General features: G+C 38.1%; 1 protein-coding gene across 1 annotated transcript in view; it reads right to left on the bottom strand.

The window, feature by feature from the left end:
* The window catches only part of LOC121518146 (potassium voltage-gated channel subfamily D member 3-like), a 166645-nt gene that overhangs the window by 30581 nt on the left and 112936 nt on the right, over nucleotides 1–23128 (bottom strand). The gene's annotated exons all lie outside the window — the stretch shown is intronic.

Raw genomic sequence — 23128 nt, 5'->3', positions numbered from 1 at the left:
TACAGTCTGTCACTGAGTCTGTGTGGATAAGTCTCAATCAGGCTTACACATCTGGACACTGCAATTTTACTTCATTCTTCTTTGAACTATTCAAGCTCTGTCAGGTTGTTTGGAGTGTTCTTTTGTCTCCATATTGTAATGGTAGCCAGGAATACTGATAAACAAGTCACTTGACCTTCCAGACACAGGTGTCTTTAAACTACAATCAGTTAAGACACATTCACACATGCACTTTTGCCCATGACAAATTTCCTTCAGGGGAAAATAAAAATTATCCTTATCCTTATTCACTGCACTCACGTGATCCCCATCCCACTACTTGTCAGACTACTAGCACCAATTAGCTGGACCTCTGTTGAATCAGGTCAGTCACTCAAAAGGGGGTGAATATGTATGCGGTCACTTATTCTACATTATATATTTTTGGTGAATTGACATTACTTTGTAGAAATCTGTTTTCACTTCAACAGTCTTTTTGTCCAGAAAGCCAAATTATATTTACCATGATTAATTGATAAAGTCAACAAAAGGGTAAAACACCAAAGATAGGCACTGTATAAAACTATAAATATTGTGGCTAAATTGTATTATTAGTTGGTATGACTACAGTTTAAATTCCTACAATACATGTGTATCTGAAACTGTATATTTTCCACAAATCATGCATGCTAGACAGATCCACAGGCAAGTGAGATTATGATTCATGGACACACTCATCTGTGAACATATCGTTTGCAGATGTGCAGTTTGGTTGGCACTGAAAAGCTGGAGGAACAACCACAGCAGATGCAAAGCCAGTAAGACAGCGACAAAACGGTGCGAGGGAATATGTCTCTTCTGTGTCCCATCATACTCAGCCAAAAGCAACTTGACATGTCAGGGACAAAATTACACAGATATGCTGGTTTTACTGAGGTGTAGTCTGAATAATTCACTAAAAGATGGATTTCAGAGAGGTCAGGCTTTCTTTGTACAATTCAGAAGTGCTTATCAGTAGGATAGTCATTGTTTACCATTCTGAGGAAGATTTAATCATTGTAATCCAATGGTTTTACTACTGTACAATGCACAGTACAATGATCAATCAAATCAAAATAACGAATAGATAAAATCACCTTCATCACAGTCAAATACCACCTGAAATGCTGTTTACACATTTCACTGATAAATAAAACAAGCTAATAACACTTTAATTATCCCCCAGCAATGACAGAGCCTAATTTATTGTGGTGCAGTATGTTCCCTATATCTAGAGAGCACATGAGTATTATGTATATACATCAACCCACAGGTTATGCACTTTTAATATCAGTGCATTTACTTATACATTAAAACATGTATTTTTGTCAAGGCTGAGAGATGGAAGGCCTTTGCTTCTGTTTGTTTCCCAGCTCTCCTCTGTGTGCACTCACTGCAGTGAGTATGCAGACACACACAGAAGCAAACACTCACGCAACAGGGAATAGGATTTATAATAAATCTTAAACATGAGTGGCACTGACAAGATATCCCACAGATATTAATACAGTTTTCCTAGTGCCCACATGCGATATATTCAAGGATTCCAGCAGAGAAGATAAGTAAATAAATGTCTGTAGCCTACATTGATTTGACATTGAGCTCACAGAAGATTAACAAACATAGATCTGTCCAATCCTTATGGATGGGTCTATATTTATTAATATAGACCCTAACAGAAGTGGAGGTGTCCACAATATATTTCTGATAGTTTCTGATGTTTGGAGAATGCTTTGTTGATATTTAATTTGAATGCTTCAACAGAAAATGTTGTACTGTTTCCCTTTGTGTTTTCAGTGTGTTAAGTGCCACAATAAAAGGATTTGGTCAAAAATTTCTATTGTTAAATATATGGACAATGCCTCCTAGTGTAAAATGCAAGAAACTGCATTTTTTATTGTGAGGATGGAATGAAAGCCATTAGGTAGAGGATAAAATGTCTGGGTTTTCACCATCAAGCAGCCTAGAATATGTTTAAATTGGAATAACAGAGATAACACAGGACTGATACGGCATAAGAAGGAATAATTGAAGTTAGCCAACCAGGAAAGCAGTGTACATTTCATATAAGGACATATGAACAAGATGTTCATGTTGAATAACCCATTTTTCAAATCATCCCTTCCTTACTTTTCACTTAAATCATTATATATCTCACATTCGTCTTGGACATTGGTACATGTTCATTTACAAAGCCATTCTCTGCAGAATTCCTGATTATCTCTCCTCTTTTTTAATCTTGAAAGATGGAGTACACAACCTGAGATCGTTGAACTTTGTGCAGTTTGTTGTTCCCAAAGTCCAAACTAAATTGGGAAAGAAGACTTTTTGGTTGTCTGCTCCTTTCACTTGGAACAATCTGCAGACTGAATTTAAACTGAAAAACTTGGTGTCTTTGAATGTTTTTAAATCTGCAGTGAAAACTTTTGAATCCAAACTGTCTGAATGTTGCTGCTTTAATTGATGACATAATTGTTCTCTATCACGTCATGTGTACTGTATGAGTCTGAGTGTATTGTTTGATGAAACTTTGTATTGCCTCCATTCTTGGTCAGATCTCCCTTGAAAAGAGATTGTTGATCTCAGTGGAACTAACCTGGTTAAATAAAGGTCAAATAGATAAATAAAAACATTACCAAAATGATCTTACAGTACTTCATATTGACGGATAAATCTGGTATTTTTCATATCAAAGTGGTTAGAATGACTGCATATTATATCAAGCTGATAAATATATCTTGTTGTAGCCTGTAAACTACATAGCAGCTTGGTCAGCTAGCACAATTCCATATGGTCTCTCCGAAATCTACAGCAAAAATACAATTTTTCAGCCAGCTCATGGCACAATCTGAATGAAGTACAGAGGGGAGGAGTTTCGCCCGATGGATAGACTTCATGTTGATTCACCTTCATAACCATTCACATGTGGAAATGAAGCATTATGCTGTTGTAAGGATGTTTTGCATTTAGCTGATGTGTATTTTTAATCTTTTGGGGGGGGTTGCTGTTCTCAGATGCCCCATCTTCCAGACGGCTAAAGTGAGATGCTGCCTCTGTCAGAACACAAGTGACGTGATTTGCCAGTACACTGTATTTCCCATTCTTCTGGCATTTAGATTCATGAAATAACCACATTTCTATACTACATAGCTACATGTTGCTAGGTAAGTCGATATAGCTACATTAACTTGAGCAACATGAGCTTCAGTAACTGTAGTCGCTGATGTCACTATGTAAGCTACAAAGGTAACATTTAGTAATGTAGCATATAGCGTAGCTAATGTAGGGTCATTTGCTACATAGCTATTTTACTTGTATAAAATCTGGGTTTATGAGATCTGCAAAAGAATAAAATATGTACAGTTTTTGGCTACGTTACCTAACATAGTTAACTTAGCTCTGTTAGCTTTAGCCTTATCTGCTTTAGCTGTGATAGAGTGTTTTCATGGAGGACAAGCTTTATTCCTCTAAGCAGACTGTTTACCTGGCTTTATCCATATTTTGTAAACAGGTTTTGCAGGTCAGGTTTACTTTTAACTTTTGGTATCCTCAGCCATACCTTAACCCTTACCTTAAACCTAACCAGAAGTTCAATCCGATTTTAGTTTGAAAGTTTTAACGTGTATGTCCGTCCTGAAAAATCGAGTTAAATCAACATTTTAAGGACAGCTACAAAGGTAGGATATATTTTTTGTACAACACTGCATTATTTTAAGTAAGGCTTTGTAATTAATAGGTCCCAGAATCAACTGTTAACATGATAAAATTCTATCTTATGAGTACTTTTTTTTCTTATAAATACGTCTTTTCTGATGTTTTGATAAAATAACACTAGCTATTATCTTACAGAAAGACACATCTAAAATGTATCGTAATGTCACAGGGAAAGAAGAGCAGCATTTGACACTGGCTCCCTGATGCATCTGTAATGTATATTATAGGTCCCTGTAGACTTGGCAGTGCAGAGCTAGTCAATCAATCAACCGTTACTGCTGCACAGGTCCACATGCATATGCAAAAACTCTCATACACATGCAAGCACATAATCACTAGTCCAAACATGTTGAATTACAAAAAGTGAAAAACAGAAACATTCATTAATGTCTATGGCAGAATAGAAATAGTTTCAGGTCATGTAGATATCCAGAAACAGGTTTTATAAATAGCACTCATCCGTTTCGTTCATTTTGACAGTTCAGTGAGAACAGAGCTGCTTATTTTTGTGGGGACTTAGCAAACAGAGCCTCAGAGGCTCTCTATAAATGATACTCGTTCTATAATCTAACGAAGCACTTCTGTCACTTTCTGTTGGAGATGGTAACATGCACGCACAAAAACCCCACCGCAAACACGGTTCATTTTTCAGACACATATGAAACAAAAGGTGAAACCTTACAGCCGTAAGAGTCTGGAAACTCAACAAAAACAAGTCCAATATGAAGCCATTTAGGAGGAGGGTGGTTTTCACATCAACAAAACAAAGCACTGCCCACACACAGTGAGGCGCTGGTCCACAGCCATAACGGAGAGTATACTTACAGAGCACATTCATTGTCCCCTCCAACAACTTTAATGGCCTTTCTACCCAAATTAGGCAATAACAATTCCATCAGGAGAACAGGGGCCCTATCACTACAAAACATTTCATCTCCTCCCCCTCTTCAGACGATGTTTCCATTAGGAGGAATGAAACGCTAATCATATTTATCTGCAAGCCTTCTTTAATGGGATCCTATCAGATCCCCTGATATAGGCCCCTTCTCTCCTAATACTACAGTCAATTTGCCGCTCCCATTTAGTCAAGCTGGCCTGTCTCTGATGATACCATCTCTGAGCCATTATACATGGCACCTAGATAAAGCTGCGATCACACACATTAAAGAAAGTGAAAGCCATAATAGGTGCTGTGCATGTGCGTGTGTCTGCATGTGATGAGTGAGGTAGGGTGGCATTTTTTTCCCTCCTGCTTGAGTGAATACTGGGGCTGTCTCTGACTCTGCTGAAGGTGATGATGGAGGGTAAACGTCTCAGAGAGGAAGAAGAAAAATAGTGAACGGAGATAAACTGGGGGGCAAGATATTTTTTGAGCATGTACAAAGCACAGGAAGGGCTTTTTTCTCTCCATCAATCCTCTTTAAATTTTCCAGATCACACTCAAATACAGAGATTTACCAATACAATTAATATCTAATATCAGTTTCTATACTGTATCAAAATAACACTGACACAATAATAAACAATAAAAATCTGATACCAAAAGCTAAACTAGTATTAATGTGCTCAGCATCAACCATGTTGATCTGATATTGATAATGGTATCATAAAATACCTAATATAGATACTGCTGGTATCAGTATAGAACATTTTGCAAGTCAGTATATGCACATAGAGTATATGCCTGAAATGAATACAGATACTGACATCATAGAGTAAATGCCTAAACTAAACCTTTTCTCAACATTGACACTGGTAACAAATATAACTAGAAAAGCACTCAGAGAGCGCAGACCTCCGCCATCAGCCCTATCTCCATATAGTGAAGAATCCTTTAAAAACATTCCTGGATCCAGACGGTGATCCGGATCACTCCCAAAATCTAATTCGCTGATTACTCCCTCCCCGGTGGGGTGGGGACACGGCAAAGCATTGGCTTCCCTACGTGTGGAAGTCATTGCAGAGGGTGAATATTCCTCTATTCCTCCCAGCATTGTGAGTATTCTCTCTACAATTCGCTGTCTGTCTCTCTGTTATGCTCCGACTCGTCTCCTCCACCGGGTGTGCATCTTTCAAACTCTATAAACGCCAACAAACTTTGAATAAGTTACTCATGTCCGCCATCTCCTGGTGTAAAGTGGTAACAGCGCAGACCTCTGCCATTAGCCCTATCTCCCAATAGTACAGAATCCTTAAAAAAATTCCTGGACCCAGACAGTGATCCAGATCACTCCCAAAATCTAATCAGTTCTTCCTTATGCCATTTCTGACATTTCCTAAAAATTTCATGAAAATCCGTCCATGACTTTTTTGAGTAATGTTGCTAACAAATGAAAACAAACAAATGAACAAACCCACCCGATCACATAAACTCCTTGGCGGAGGTAAATAAGTGATATTGATACTATTATTTCTATTAAATGACAATCTCCTGCTGACAATAAAAATCAAGGTATCAAAAATAAAAATCAAACAACAATACTAATAATCAAGCATAAAGCATTAGTTCAGGCATGTCACGGAGTCAACTACTGCCGTATAGTTGAGATCAGATGATCTCACGCAAGCCCTGACAAGCTAATTTGCTCTAAGCATGCTGATTTGGCTAAACAAACTCATGCTGCCATATTTAAACAGCTCTAGCCTGGCTATGTTTTGCTGCTCTCTCTAAAAGCTGCTTTTTGCAACCACCCTCCACCCCAGCTCCTCCCTTTCTACTTCTGACATAATCAATGCCATTTTTTTTTTTTTATCACTGATGCCTGCTCTACTCCATGATTTTTGCTGTGTCTCTTCCTGCCTCAGGTTTTCCTTTTAGGCACAGGAAAGACAGGCATCCTGCTTGATTCTGTCCTTGTTGGCTCATGGAAGGGCAGGGGGGATCCAAGAACAGCACAACTACTGAATATGAAAAACAGAAATAAGTGTCATGATCCAGGTTTTGATTTATTATGTTTCTGAGTTTTCCTATGGTTATCCTTTGTGAATTCTGTGATTTCTAGTTTGATCTTGTATTAGGTTTGGAGTTTATTAGGAGTTTTCTTTAGCCCTCGTGTTTCTTGTGTAGTATTTTCCTGTTTCTAGTATTTAGTTACTTCTTGTGTTTTATGTTTTATCACTCCTTGTATTTCATGTCTAGTTATTCTCTGTGCTTCATGTTTAGGTTATTCCCTGTGTTTTATGTTTAGTTACTCCTTGTATTTTATGTCTAGTTATTCCTTGTTTCATGTCTAGTTTTACTCCTCGTGTTTCATGTTTAGTAATTCCCTGCTTCATGTTAGTTTTACATTCCCTGTGTTTCATGTTTGGTTAATTCCTATGTCTCATGTATAGTTTTACTCCCTGTGTTTGAGTTTCACTCCTTGGTTCTTTGTATCCTCCTGTGTTTTCAGTGTTTCTGTAGTTTTGCTTCTTGTGTTCAGTTTTCAGTCCTTGTGTGCTTCTTGTGTTAGGTCCCATGTTTCCTGTTTTATTTTGTAGTTGCCTTCCCTTGTGTGTTATTCCAGTTTTGCTTCCTGCCTGAGTTTCCCTCCACTTTGATTATCCTTCACCAGTTTCACCTGTGTCTGATTGTCCACACCTGTCTGCCATTGTTAATCACTCCCTGTGTATATAAGCTCTGTGTCTCCCTGTGTCTGTGTCGGTTTATTGCATATGTCTTCCCCGTGCATGTTACTCCTCGTGCTTCCTCGTGCTCCCAGTGGATTTTGTTTTGTTTTATGGACTTTTGAGTTTTGATTCCTAGGGTTTAGTTGTAAGTAGTTGTTTTGTTTGTTTGTTAATTAAATCCTTTTGTGTTATCTGCATTTGGGTCCTCCCTTTTGAGTTTTTTCCTGAAATCCGTGACAATAAGTGCAAGTTAATAACTGCTAAAAATATACGCAAATGATTATTCTTTACAAAGGGGTCCTGACTGAACTGGTATAAAAAAATATGAAACTGATTTGACACTGGTATCAAAATTGTATATATTTGATATATTAGCACTGATATTATGCATGCACCAATGCATTGGTTTAACAGGGATATCCTCTGATATCAGCCCTGTTTGCAAACATCAGCCATTATCCGTCTGTGCCACATGGGCTATATTAAGCAGCAAGAATAGATTTCAGTTACCAGTGTTTATCTAATCAAATTCTTGCTGGTATTTGGTATATATGTTCTCTGAATCAGGACAGAAAAGTGACCTGCTGTACAAATTCTGATCTGATTTCATGGTCAAATACGAGAGAAAATGTTGGCATACTAGAAGTGTTATACCAAAGGAGGCAAATAAAAAACACTAGGTATCAATATTAATCCAAATTTTCACAGTTGGTTCAGATCTTAATGGTTTCATTATTAAAATGTTCAGAAGCTGATAGGGGGAAAAAAACTGAAGAAAAAAATCATTCCCATTTAGATGATGGTATCACTCTAATAAGTATCTGGTACTGACATCATCACTGGTATACTATATTAAATATCTAATACTAATACTGGTGTCAAAATAATATATCTATTGATACCAATACTTGTTACAACACACTCTAAATATACAACATCAATAGAGTTACTGATATCAATATACTAAATATCTTAATATTGTAATGACACTAATCAATTAAAAGAATAACCAACAATATAAATAATACTGTTGTAAATATTGAAACAGGTTGACACGTGTCTCTTGGCAGCCAAGGGCAAGCTCAACAGCATCGTTTTTTGTCCAGGTCTTTTCACCCCGAGTAAGGCACTTGGAGACTACTGGCAGTTTTCAGGCCCTTGGGACATCCACAGCACAACCAGGGACTTGTGACAACCCTACAAGCAGTGGGTCCCCTAGGCCATACTTACTCGCCACAGCCATGCCTTACTCCGCCCTAAAGGTGTGGACTTTGTCAGTTTTTCAACAGATTATTTTCTTATGCCCCTGGTAATATGCAAGGACATCCAGAGCATGACCAGGGTTGTGTCAATCCTCTTTTCCACCTGGGGGTGCCCTCAAGCAGCTTACTCACCAAATCTACACCTTACCTCAGCCTCAATTTGTGGCTCAAACAAGCCCAAAAGTTCTGCACAGTATGCATTTGATAAAGATAATCATACTACTATTTAATATTGCAAATATCTGATACTGATGCGCATAAAACAGTAGAAGAAACACTTGATACTAATCCTGGTATCAAATAGTAAATATGTGATGCCAACATTGATGCCAATACTACACATTTTTATGAGCAAAGCTGGTATTAAAAAACATATCTGATGCTGTTGATGACACTGGTATCAATAAATATCTGATAATGATATCTTCTATGGCATCAGTGAAACACAGAAGCGTTTACCACTTAATGCACTTGTAACCAATAGACATGCAAAACAACCACTGTTTCTTGGTAAATTATTGTTTGTGTATCAGTCAGTATCAGATTGGGCATTGAAATCATCAATAACTTCCTGTATGTGTGCCTCCCCAAACACTCATACATTCAGGTCAAGTTAGCAGGTCAGTCCTCGGTCAAGGTTGTCTCATCCCATCACAGCAGGACTGAGTCTGTGTGGACTGTATTAATAAAGTCTAGGGTGGATAGATGAGGGTAGGGGGTGGTCTTGAGAGGAACTGAGTGCTCTTGTGAGGCTCAGAGTGATGGATGGGCTTATCAGGGATGGTCTGAGGGCTGACAGAGACACAGATTTGTGATGATGGAAGTTCAGGTCATGTCACGTCAGGTCAACTAGACACAGCTCATCCTAAGTAAATACCTGCTGCTGAAGCCATCCTGAAAAAAAAGAAAAATATATATATATATATTAAAAAAGCAAACTGATTGTATTCAAGATAAAACATTAATATGAAGCAGGAAATATATGACTCATTCAGATTTTTTTGTTACAGACATTAAAACATAATCTGCACATTAGGCTTAAGATTAACTGTTGTGTACTGAGTCACAAAGTAATATTTAGTGCCGAGATTTGTTTTCACTTTGTGCATCATAAACCCCCTTTATGCTGCTGAAACATCATAATGCTGTTTTTATTGTTGTGTTCAGGATAAGAAGCTTCTACTGAATAAGAGGGGGAGAGAGGAAGAATAAGAGAGGGTCCAATGAGGTATTGAGAGCTGGTATTTCCATTTACAGACTAAACCCCATGTGATTCCTCGGCTATTTTCCCACGTTCCCCTCAGATGTAGCCTAAGTGATTCTGTTTGGGCCAGAAGCTTTTTGCCATGGGGATTGAGCCCCTGGAGGACTGAAAACACCTACTAGAGGATTTACTCAAGGAGTGCAGTTTTCAGCAGTTAATGTGTGAGTCTACTGTGTGTGACATGTTTGGTTTACTTTGTTTTTCTGTGATTAAAAATCAAGTTAATACAAGTTTGGACAGATTTGTGAACTGCAAAGAAAAAGTATCATAAAAAATATCAACATGTAGAGATAATGTTATGTATTGAAGAGTAATAGACCATTTTTTGCTGAAAACTTGTGTATATGAGTGTTAGTGATAGATCTTGGTCTAAAAATATTTTAATTTCAGTACAATTATATTTTCAGAAAAACATGCACAACAAATGCCCTCTACTGGTTAAAATCTGGCAACTGCAACCCATTTTCTCCATTGGCTGATCAGGTGGCAAAAACATTTGTTGCCAGTACTGTCAACATATAGCTCAACAGTCACAGCCTAGAAGCAGCTGTCAGCTAAAATGTGTAGGTAACTGTTCATCACTTAGCTTACACTGATTACCAACGAAATACAAAATGCCTTAAACATAGCCTGGTCCACCTACTACTCACAGATAATCCACTCTGGTTCCTCCAATCCCAAAGCCCTTTTTTCCACCATCAACAAACTCCTCAAGCCTCCTCATTCCTCTCCCACTTCCAGTCTAAAATTGACAATATTTACAGGAGCTTCACCAACCCCCCCCTCCACCACAAACTTCCAACTCTGCCCCCTTCCTTCTCTAAATCACAATAAATCCAAACTTACCATCACTGGCTCCAGATTGATCACCAAACCCATCCATAACGTCAGCCTCCAATTTGACTCTTTCCCCCTATCCCCCTCCCCTCACATCCGCAAGCTTGGTATCATTTTTGACAGTCACCTCTGCTTTCATCAGCACATCACCCAGCTCACAGAAACTTCCTTCTTTCACCTAAAAAACATCAGTCCACTACTCTCCTTCCGTGCAGCTGAAACTCTTATCCATGCTTCCATCACATCCAGATTAGATTACTGCAATAGCATTCTTTATGGCACATCCTCAACAGTAAACTCCAGTACATCCAGAACTCTGCAGCACGCCTCCTCACACATACTCCCATGACCACATCACCCCCATCCTTTAAAACCTCCACTGGCTCCCTGTCCCCTACTGCATCCAATTCAAAATCCTCCTCCTCACCCATAAAGCCCTGAACCAACAGGCCCTTCCTTACCTTACTGACCTCCTCTCTCCTGCCATAAGAACCAAGCACCAAACCTGGGGGGACGGAGTCTTCTCCATAGCCGCCCCCTCCCTCTGGAACTCACTCCCTAACCATATCCAAGACTGTACAGACTCTTCCACATTCAAATCCCTGCTCAAAACTCACCTTTTTAAACTGGCTTTTAATCTTTGATTCTGTTGTCTTGTCTTTTGCTGCTTGATTATGTGCTTGTTTGATTGCTTGTTGTTTGCTTGTTGTCTGTTTAGCTGTTATAGGGTCTTTTGATTTCTTTGATATGTAATGTCTTAAACTTTTGTACAGTGTCTTTGAGTTTTGAAAAGCGCTTTATAAATAAAATTTATTATTATTATTATTATTATTATTATTATAACAGTGGACTATAGCAACCAGAGACATTGGGAGGACATTCTAGGATTGTGGGCAGCATAGTTCATTTTCCCAGCAGATCAGCGGTCCCTAACCATTTTTTTTTGCACCATTTTTAATGAAAAACAACATTTCATAGACCAGCCATCGATGTGTGGGGGATAAAAATGCCAAAATAAAAAGATACTAACAGCAGAGCCTTACCTGTCATAACCAACCTGTATTTTAAGTAGGACTCCTTGTTTGGTCTTTTAAAGGTAACTTTCTTTTTTTCTTGGCAGTTGTAGGCTCTATTTCTGTCTCTTCATTGAGCTTTTTCCCCATTTGTAAAGAAGCTCTATAACAACGTTTGTTTTTACTCATTTCAGATAGCTTACGGGCTTAACTTTTGGGTATCATGTGGAGAGAAAAAACACATTGACATGTGTCAATGCACAAATGTAAGACTTAACAGAAGAAAATCCAGTCAGTTTTCAAATGAAAAACTCTGGTACACAATAAAATGGAAATAAACTAAGTCATTTTTAACAAAATGACCCACAGATTGGTACCAGTCCATGGCCCAGTGTTTGGCGACCACCGCCCTAGATCATAACTACACCATGTTTTTCTTAAAACAAGTTTGATAACATATTAACTCATGCCTTCTAGGAGTACATGCCATCAGTTCACAGTTAGGTAGATTACAGTGTGTGTATCTTGGATTGTAATGACATTTTGGGTAATAATGAAATCTGAGAAGCAGCTGAGCTTCTGTGATGATGCAGGTGATAGCAACATGAAGGAAATAGCATTTTAACCCCCTGATGTTTTGGAGACAGTTTTTTTTTTATTACAAGGTAGATACACCTCAGATGAAACTCTGGTTATTCACTCTCTAAGCAAAGTGCAAACAGTGGAGACTGATTTGAAAGTTGTGACTTTTCAGCACCACGGACAGCTCCTTCAGCTTCTGAATGTTTCACTGCTCATCTAATTCTCCTAAAACCATTGAATACTTAAAAAAGGGTCCTTAGGCCACAGAGATAACTATAATATAAGCAAATGTCTTCAAAGCAGCATATGTTTTCTTCATATTCAGGACACTAAAAGTAGAACTTTGTATCAACTAACAACATGCCAAGCCAATTAATTGTTTCCATCAGATTTCTGCCTTCACTCTTTTAACATTAAAGAGGGCAGAGCTTGGCAAAACAACAGGAACTTTACAAACTCAAAGAAAAAAGCAACTAAGCCTTTCTTCGATTAACACGTGTCAGAGTGATGAGCTTCAGTCTGAATTACCTCATCAATACCTCAGATTCTTAACTGACAACTTGCTGTCTTAGTTTAAGTAGTGACTCTATTTAAGAAATGTCCTTATTTTCATGTGCTGCAAAAAGAAGACTTGTTGATGCCATTTTTATGCCTCTGTTTGACAGCAGTGATGTTTTATACATGAATGCATGTAGATTAGTAATGAATCTCAACCCTCCATGCTCCTCAGTATTCAAAGATTTAAGAATTAAGAAGAAGCTTTACCTGCTACTGGAACATGTGTGCTGCCTATCTAGATCAGGATGCTCTTTTAAATAAGATTCTTTGTCTTAATGAGGTTAAATAGATTTTAAATGAAATAAAAATGAATATGTGGTATCATGAAATTCCCTGCACCAAACAGATTTAATGTGCAAATGACTCAAAACTCCAACAAACATTTTTTCATTAATTGTTCAGCTTATTTCATTTTACAGACACAAAGCTCTTTCATAAGGATTCTTAGCTCAGAGAAGGCAATAAAGAGTAAGTCTGTGTGAGACAAAATAACATTTTATGTTTCATACATGTATATTATCTATTAAAAGTCATTTTTTGTGGTTGCACCTCTATAATTCTATGTTAAAAAAAAGAACGTAAAATTCTTTTCTGTGTAATTGAGGATTTGCTTGAAATAATTGATTCTAAAATTTTCATTATCCTCCTGAGACCTGAGCTTTTGCTGGAAAATCATTATGTTCTCCCACTTATTAGGGATAAGTAGGACCTGATGAGTTTGAAAGCTCATTGTTGTTTTTAAACAGGAATTAGTTCTGAACAAAAATGATGCCCAAAAAACTCCTGAAGGTCCTGTGACTGTAGAAAATACAGCACTGGATAGGGTTTAAGACCATATGTGTGTTGGCCATTTAGTCAGTTGTTCCCTGAAATTTCCTGAAAATATTCAAGCAAATTCCTCAAAACTTAAAGGAAAATTCCCCCTAAATTTTTAAAATTAAATTTCCAAAATTATAACAATACATTCCTCAACATTCCATGAAAATTATGGAAAATTTCTGAACAAATTTCCTGTAATTACCATGGAAATGCATGAAAATATCAAGAGATACAACCCCAACAAAACTGAGAAAATGTGAAAATAAATTTCCTGGATTCCCATGAAAATACCAAAAATATTTCAACACAAACTTTCTCCCAAAATTTAAACCAAATTTCCAAACAGTTGAATAACACTTCCAAATGTCCATAAAAATGCCTGAAAAACCCAAACAAATTCCAACAGATGTCCAAAAAGATTCCTAAAATTTCCATGAAATATTTCAACACATATTCCCTTCCAAATACAAAACGAATTTCCAAATATTAGAAAAAAAAAAACATTTTAAATTTTAATCTAAATTCCCAGGAAAATATCTGAAAACTTCAAAACATTTCAACAAATTTCCAAACAAATTTCTCAAATTCCCATGAAAACGCCCTCAAACTTCAAAGCAAATTTCACCCAGAGCCTTCAATGAAACTCTCCAAAATAAACAAATCCCCAAATTTCCATAATATGCTTACGATTTCCAAGCAAATCCCTTAAAAAATCCCAACAACTTTCCCTGATATTTTCACGGCAAATTCTCCCAACAGTTCATTCAAACTACCTTAACTTTAATGGATATTCTGAATTATTATCTCAAATTTCTAACAGCAGAAATGATCACTATGTTGTAGGAAAGTTAAAATGTAACGTCCTCATGTTATTCATGCAGGGTCTTAGGAAGTTAAAGATCAGATACTGTAAGTGAACATATTCACCATACACTTATCAGGCAGTATAGCTATCAAAACCTAAAATGGTATGTGTCGATTAATATGATCACAGTGCATACACCTTCCAACAAAACATCAACGGCTGCCTCATTGTTGAGAATCTGAAAACTGCAGAGCCATTTAAACATCTCTATCACTTTGTACTTGGCTGAGTTACACTATAAAAAATAAATGCATTACAACTGCAGCCATAAATGATGATGCCTCATAAAAATACCCATAAGTGATAGTTGAGTAACCCATCATAGGCAAATAAAGCTTCTCTTTTTGACTCAGTAGAGTGAAAGATTGTCTCTACAGGCCTTAACCCTAAACCATCCATCCATCTGTGTGATCTGACTTTTCATGACCGGTCACTCAGATGGAAGTCACTCTCATGACGAATGGCTCTTCAGGGATGTGACAGCTATCTGTAATCAAGCTGAACTGTAGGAAGATAAGACATGAGGAGAAACAACAGTTGGGGCATGAATGGAGTAAGCTGGAGTTCCCACTAAATAAGAAGCAGGGATTCAGATGGCATCCATGCTACAAAAATCCCTTTTTAGGGAAACTGTTGATCAATTTCAAAACATAATGCTTTTAAGTTTTGTTCCATGGGTAAAGGCCACAGATCTCTGAAGCAGTAGCTTGAGCAAAATTTCAATAACTTCCCAAATCACCCTGCCTTGTAGAAACGAAACAGCCCATTCAGAAGCCAAGGCCAGAGACATAAAAAGAATACAAAAAATCATGAATGTGGTTTTCACAGCAAGAATATCCTGATCTTTTAAACAGAAAGCAGCCCCCGCATGAATGACGGCTCTCTGAATGGCATGTTAATTGCATCAATGACCTTGTTTTGTGCAACTCTACAATATGAAAAAGGGCTATTGAGAGAAGTGGGAACAACGCCAACAGAAGAAATTCAAAGCTTGATCTCAGAAAATGTTCCTGGCAGTTGCTTTTATGGATCTCTTACGGCTTCTCTAAAACAGTCATTCGCCCTTGTTAAATGCTTATTTTTAATACATCTAAGCAGGATATGGCTACATAACCCATTGTGGTTTGTCAAAGTCTTGGCAATATTGTTAAGGCTGAAATGACCCATTATATTAATGTAGTATAAACATACTACTGCAATGACAGTGTGAAAGTAAAAGCACTGTAAAAGAACTGTGGCACCTTCGATACTAGTGCTAAATATAAAGTCATATTTGGGATTTTACTTCTGCATTGATATTTGTGAACCAGCCAAATGCTGGATAGATGCTTTTGTTCTTTGCAGTTTCTGCTCTGTTGTGCAGTGAAAACAATGTTTCCTTTATACGCAACACAAAGTATAATCTTGTACGCCCGACTGTAAAAAGATTCTTGCAACAAATGTCATGTTTTAGCTGCAGAATAAGCCGACACACTTCATTCAGCCCACAGAATCTCTTCCCATTTCCGCTACTGTGTAGAAAGTCAGAGTTTCTTTTCTGCAGCACTACGGCAAAATCCAGTTTCTCAGCCTTTACATTTATCACTAGATGAGGGGGGAATGAGAGAAAGGAACACACAGATAAGCTGATAAAGTGAGGGGCATTACTCTCACAGTGTACTGCACACAGAGGAAAGGTCATTACCATCACTCACTTCACAACTTATCTTACAGTGAATCACACTGAGGGATCACATCACCTCCCTGCTGCACACGCTCTGTTCACAACTTCATGACGAGGAGCTGCTGAACTCACTTTGACACTTTTCAGACATGACAAATAGTAGATTGGTAGTATATCCTCAACAACAAATAGATATTTGATGATAAAATATCTTTGTAAGTGGTATATATGTAATTATATATCAACACCACAACAAACAGAGTCCTAGAGATCAAATGCTGAGATTTTTCTTGTTTGTTTGTTTTGAATGAAAGAGAAACTAAACCCTCAGACCATTTTGATTTAGTTGCACTGTTGATCAGTAAGGGTCCAAATCTTGACATTTTTGCACTAAGTAATTCTACACGTTGTCTTGAAATATGCATAGTGACTGTCCTCTGCTGTGTTTGTCTGCTGCAACTGATTTTGTTTTTTGTTTTTTTTGTTATAACTGGCTGATCTGGTGCTAAGTGTGGTATGGTGCCACACATGGTCATGAGCTTTGGGTAATGACTGAAAAATGAGCTTCAAGCGGTTGAATAAGATTCCTCAGGAGGATGTCTGGGCTCAGCCTTAGAGATGGGGTGAAGAGCTTGGACATCTGGAGGGACCCCAAAGCTGCTCCTTTGAGTCAAAGGAGTCAGTTGAGGTGGTTCGGGCATCTGATCAGGATGTCTCCTTGTCACCTCCATGTGTAGGTCTTCCAGGCGGCTCTAATTGAAAGACCTTGGGGGTAGACCCAGAACTTGGAGGGATTTTAAATCTCATCTGGCCTTGGGAACGCCTTAAAATCCCCCAGGATGACCTGGAAAATGTTGCTGTGGGCACAGATGTCTGGGTGGTCTTGCTTATCCTGCTGCCACCGCACCGCAACCTGGCCCTGGATAAGTGAAAGAAAATGGATGGATGTTCTACATGACCATATATAATCAATTCATACTGAAGTAGCTCTTGGTAAGTGTAACTTGAATGGTCATGGCATTATGGCTAATAACCAAGTGTGAAAAGAAACAGGACTGATTGATATTGTTGTGGATAAAGAACAGCAGGAGGGAAGGAGTGGGTAAGTCTTATCCCCCCTTCCTCCCGGCCCTTTACATGATGCTCTAAAGGAATGTTTTTAGAGTGAATAAACCTCAGCTGAAACTCTGGGGTTTAGTTACTCTTTAACAAAAATATTCCTGCATAGAGTCTAAAGTCTATAAACATCATTGTGCTGTCCTTCTTTGGGCTAAAAATATGACTGAAGAATTGGGTTGTTGCATGATTTGGTACTTTCAGTTCTATTGATCATTGTGATCATTGAATTTTGATTTAACCTTTTTTTTTTTTAACTTTGCACTGGAGTGATAACAGGTTTGTAAAAAATATTGGAATCTTGCAGGATAAAGCACCTGCATCTGTATAAAAAACAAACATAAGAAAGAAAATGAATTATTATGCCAGAGCCAGCACTTTTGCAAGAGCATGCTGTTCAGTGGTGTGCAAACTATCTCACCAGCAGAACCCACGCTGTTCAGTTAGAGGGTGCAACTTCAGAAGTACTACAAATCCACAAGGGGGTAGCTCAAGGTTTGGCTTTGGGACTACTCTTATTTACTATTTATATCAACTGTCTTGGATGGAATAGTCCAAATGCTTATTTTCATTTTTATGCTGATGATATGGTTATTGACTGCTGTGTACTTAAACCTGCACAAGCTTTTGCACATCTTCAGCATGCTTTTGATTTAGTCCAAGGTCAGCTTTGTCAGCTGCAATTTGTTCTTAATGTAGATGAAATTAAACTCATGTTCTTCACTTGCTCAAGAAGAGCAAAAAATTGAGAAAATTGTTAACTAAAGATGATCAGGACAATGGGTTGGAATTTTTTTTAATATTCAGCTGAAGGAAATAAGTTCTGTTTCTCATTCTGCGTCAAAAGAGACTAGTTGGCTTTTTACTTGTCCTGCATACAGATTTTAAACTGCAAAACTCGATGACACTAAATTTTATTAAATCTTAAGTGAAAATCAATTATTTTGAATGACACAGTTTTGATTGATAACTTATTACTGTTAACATCTATCATGCTGTATGAGTTTGAATGTATTGGTTGTTGAAACTATGTATTTGCTTTTTTCTCCATAGTCTCCCTTGAAACAAGATCTCTGATGTCATTGGGGCTAACCTGGCTACATAAAGGTTAAATAAATTAGTGCTAATGCTATGAGATAGAACCGGTGTTTGACTTTCTGTGCTTTAACGCAAAATGCAACTGCAGCGCGAAATGATAGTAAACCCTTACTCTTGCACACAAACGCAAAGTATCACTTTTCAATAGGTAGCAGAAATTGACAAAACACTGGCATTGCAAACTAGCTCAGGCTATAAACGCAGCAGTGTTCTTCATACTTGTCACTAGACAGATAAGGTAAAGTTAAGTTAGATAACTAAACGATGATTCCTACAAAACTCACAAAAACAATGATCATACTGAACAATATTTCCTTTTAGAATTGCAGCAGTGACATGGTAACAGTTGTTTCATTTCCTTCTTCAATCATCTCGCTTCACAATCTGCCAGAATTTTCAGGGTTGCAAATATTGAATGTATCTGATATTTACTCTTTGAAAATAGTTCAGCCTGGAAGTTCTTACAAGCAGATCAGAGGGAGCAAAATCACACAACAGACACTTCACAACTTGGGGAATTCTTATACAAGAACCCTGAGGAAAATCAAGAAATCAGAGCTTTGCTCTCGTTGGTCAGAGGAGTGGAATCAGGCTGCAATTAGTTCTCATTGGTTGTAGGACACCAAAAACTAAGGTAAATAGGAAAGTGGAAGTATGACTTTAATTCATATAAAGTACAGAATACAACTAAAAACGATGGTTTTTGTTGCTCAGTATCTGCTGGATTTGGACATGAGATTCTTTTGACTTCATACTACTTATTTAAAAGTCTTATGTTGTACAAATATGAACCTGTATGTGCATGGATGCATGCTATGAAATGGATTGCATCCAAACTGAACAACATGCAAAGATGTTTATTAATCCATGTGAACTTAATGTATGATAACTTCTGTGCTGTGTAAATGCACTGTTTAGTTTGAGAGATTAATACATTTTAATTACATTGATTAATATGCAACTGGTGATAGTCGTTGCCTCTCTCCACCACATTTCCTTCATGGACTTTTCTGTGCTCCAGCAGCTAAAAAGCAACGGGTGGAGGACTAAAATAAAGACATCTTAAAAACTCTCAGTAATCTACACTTACCATTACAAATGCTGCTTTTTTGCTAGAGGAACATTAAGCAGCGTGGGTACACTTACTTGCCAGGATGTCAGTGAATAATAGCCAGGGACCCCGCCACGAGCTTTGCTCATTTGTGTGTGAATGAGCGTGTGCGCCTGTTTGTGCCTGTCTTTGTAATTAGTGATTACCAGACTGCTATCAACAAAATGCTTCAGTGCATCCACTTCCAAGAGTAACCAGGAAGTGCAAACACAATTACTAGAAGAGAGAGAGCATAACAACATTTAAATATGAATTACATCTGAGGTAGGAAGAGTCCCCAAAGCTTGCACTGCTGCCTGCTCTGAATACGGCACATTTCGCAGGAAATAACAGAGCCATTAAACACATTTATGCACCTGCAAGCGTGCACATCTATGGGTGTTCACATATCCCTAATAAAAGGGATATCTGCACAGGTGCTGAAATACTTGAAACTCTCAGAGGCCTGATAGGAGCGTATGTATGGATTTAAGCAGTACTGACTGCTGGTAATTGAAACAGGAGGCTATCTGTTGTGTGTGTGTGTGGCAGAGAGGTGGAGGAGCTGGGGCACAATAACTTTGATATGTGGTTCAATTAAGCTGCTAATGAGAACTCACCACGCTCAGTTTGAAACATGAATCTCCAGAGATATGTTTAAATTCTCAGACTGATCACTTTTGCTGGTTGTAAGACAACAACAAAATAGACTATTGTCATCTACGCCACTTTCGTCAGGGAATCAAACTACAGAATGAGTGAGGCAATTACAACTCACACATTAGTGATGTACGCCTCCAGTAGAGTGTTTGACGTTACAGTCACAAGTGTTTAAAGGGAGAGGGGAAGAATGAAAAGGAGTTACAATGAATTAAAGCTCAAACAGTATATTGATGCTAGATTATTAAAGATATATCACCGTTGTTGGCAGCTAGGAAGGATATTCAGGCTCGGAGGACTGCAATATCAGTCTGATGGTTGGTTGGTCTACTGATTTGATCTAGACTGGAAATATCTGAACAACAAATAGACTGCTGAGGGATTTTTCTGTTTATGGTGCACTGAGGATGAACCTGTCTGACATGTTGACGCAACATTACCTCCAGAAACTGCAAGGTTCAAATTGTTATTTTCATTCAAATATTTAAGCAACTGCACAATAGGGTGAAAGTTTGTATAGGCATTTATGCCACCTGAAGGATTTATTCTTCCATGAAAACCTCTTAGAAGGAAAGTGAACAAACATGACATTTCAATGTCTAGTGCCCTGGAAGTTCTTTGTATCCAACGCCTGACTTAAACTTTTGAAGAACCTTTTCTCTGAGTTGCTTGTTGTGTTCTTTTGTCTTCATGGTGTAATGGTAGCCAGGAAAAATAATTGCTACTAGACCGCTGTTGAATTAGGTCAGTGACTTTAAAGAGAGTGAATATTTATGCAATCACTTATTTTACATTATACATATTTGTTTAATTGTCATTGAGAACAGTGTTTTCTGCTGTTTCTTATTTAGACTTTTTGTGAATGAGAAAATGTTGATATCCCGCCGTCATGGTCCAAGATTGTACTATTTTCCTCTTCTGTAGTTCCATCCCAAAGCTATAAAGCTCATCTTTAGCCCCATTTGTCATTAAGGGATGAAAAACACATTGTGAATTATGGTTTTTAAACAGTTTGAAGAACAAAACGCGACGCAATAGCCTTTAGTTGTGTAGCTACCAGTGTTTGCTAATCTACCTCCAACACATTCTTATGTTTTTTTTCACCCAAAAAAGGGCATAGTCACACTGACTGGGGACACATTGTTCCATCTCAACAAAAACTTTCTATTTGTTAAAAAAAATACTCTCCTGATAAACTTCTGGTTGTCCAAATTATTACTGAAGCAAACAAAAAAACATGTCTGTTATTATTCAACTCTGTATTATTCTGTCTTTTTATACTGTTTTTTTTTTGCCTTACATGTGTTTTCAGTTCACTCTGGCCCTTCCATACCCTCCCTGTGCTTGACCCCTGCTGGAGCTGATGCTCAAAGATGAAAAGAAGTGAGGCTGTGTGGAGAGATAAGGCTGGAGCTCAGAAAAGAGAAATAAAAAAACAGGTCAGGGCCAGGGAGGTTAGGGGTCATCACTACTCTGCAGCGTGCCCCTGGTCGTAGCAGCGAGGTGACCCTGCCGGCTGGTCCCAGCCGCAGATTTCACACAGGGATCAAAGAGAGGAGGGAACAGACACATAATAGAAAAAAATACATTAAAGGAAGAGGAGGAAAGGGAAATGCAAATGTGGAAAGTGAGACTGGAGTGAGGGGGAGACAAAAGGGAAGGAAGGCGCTGCTTTGGGATGCAAGAGGTGACCCTGACAGAGACAGACAGCAAATGAGACAGCAGGAGGAGAGATAAATTGATAGAAAAAGGGGGAGAGAATGGTAAAGCAGGATGTCAGATCTACTCTGACTCCCATTCAGGTCACAGAGATTGCATTTGTTTTACTTGGGAAGACTATTTCCTACAGATGTAAAACTTGCATGTGTATTTGTTTTAGTGTTGTGTTGTTCTTTGTGTCTTTCTGTAGTCCCCATTTGAAGTTGCTTTCTGTACCAATCTTTTATGTTTTGCACCCTCAGTGGTAAAAAAATATGTTTTTCCACATATTTCCCTTCATTTTTAGTTCAAATCCTTTTTGTCAAGCAGCTGCAGCAATCCCAAATCTCAGTTCAAAGTCAGCAAGTCAATAAGTAACCAAATGTGAGCACAAACTCAATATAAAAGCCCCAAAGGTCTGCAATGATTGACTTGACTCAAGCACTGAACTATTGAACTTTTTTCCCAAAAGAAGAAGAAAATTAATTAAGCTCTCATTCCTGGATGTAGCCCAGTGTGACTCCACAGGTAAAGGAGCTACACATCCTGCAGCTGGGGGGCTTTCATGATTAAATTGTTGCCTTTTTCATCAATCAGGATCTATTAAGACTACCATAGGACAATGTATGTGGGATCAGCACTTGTGCACACCAGCACCTGTGTATGTGAGATTCTATTCTCTCTCTATACGTTTAAAAAAATATATGTATTTTTTAGTAAATTGTAAGCCTCCAATGACAAAGTGACAGTCTTTCATGTGTCCTTTATTGTTACATCAGTGCCAGCTCTTTATTCAGTTCTTTGATATCGCCTGTTGTCATGGGGACCTCGGGAGTGCTGCACACAGAGTGCCATGTCACCATGGTTAAAAGGGTTATATTAACATCAGCTGCAGGTTACATTAGAGCCGGGCTACATAACCCATTAGTGGTAGCAAAACACATTTGTGGTAGCAGGGCTCGCACAGTTCGTATTTAGCACTAACCGAACATAGCAGGGGTGAACACTCAGCCTGTTTGGTTTAAGTGTTATTCATACTCCACTAGGCTTTGAGAGGCAGTTTTTTCTGCTGTACAGATTGAAAATACACACTGCTGGGATGAAAACATAGTAAAAGCATATCTTACTCTACCAGGATGGATCTCATGTTGCTAAAAGTGAATACAGGAGGAACTGAAAACAACTTATGCCTCATACCCCCTTCAATCAAAGATGTCTCTGTCAGATTGTTTATCTGCAGCCAATAATATTGGCTCGCCGCA

Source organism: Cheilinus undulatus, linkage group 11 (assembly GCF_018320785.1).
Source record: "Cheilinus undulatus linkage group 11, ASM1832078v1, whole genome shotgun sequence".
Classification (NCBI taxonomy): Eukaryota; Metazoa; Chordata; class Actinopteri; order Labriformes; family Labridae; genus Cheilinus; species Cheilinus undulatus.
Note: the sequence above shows the minus strand (reverse complement) of the source record. Positions and strands in the feature narration are given on the sequence as shown.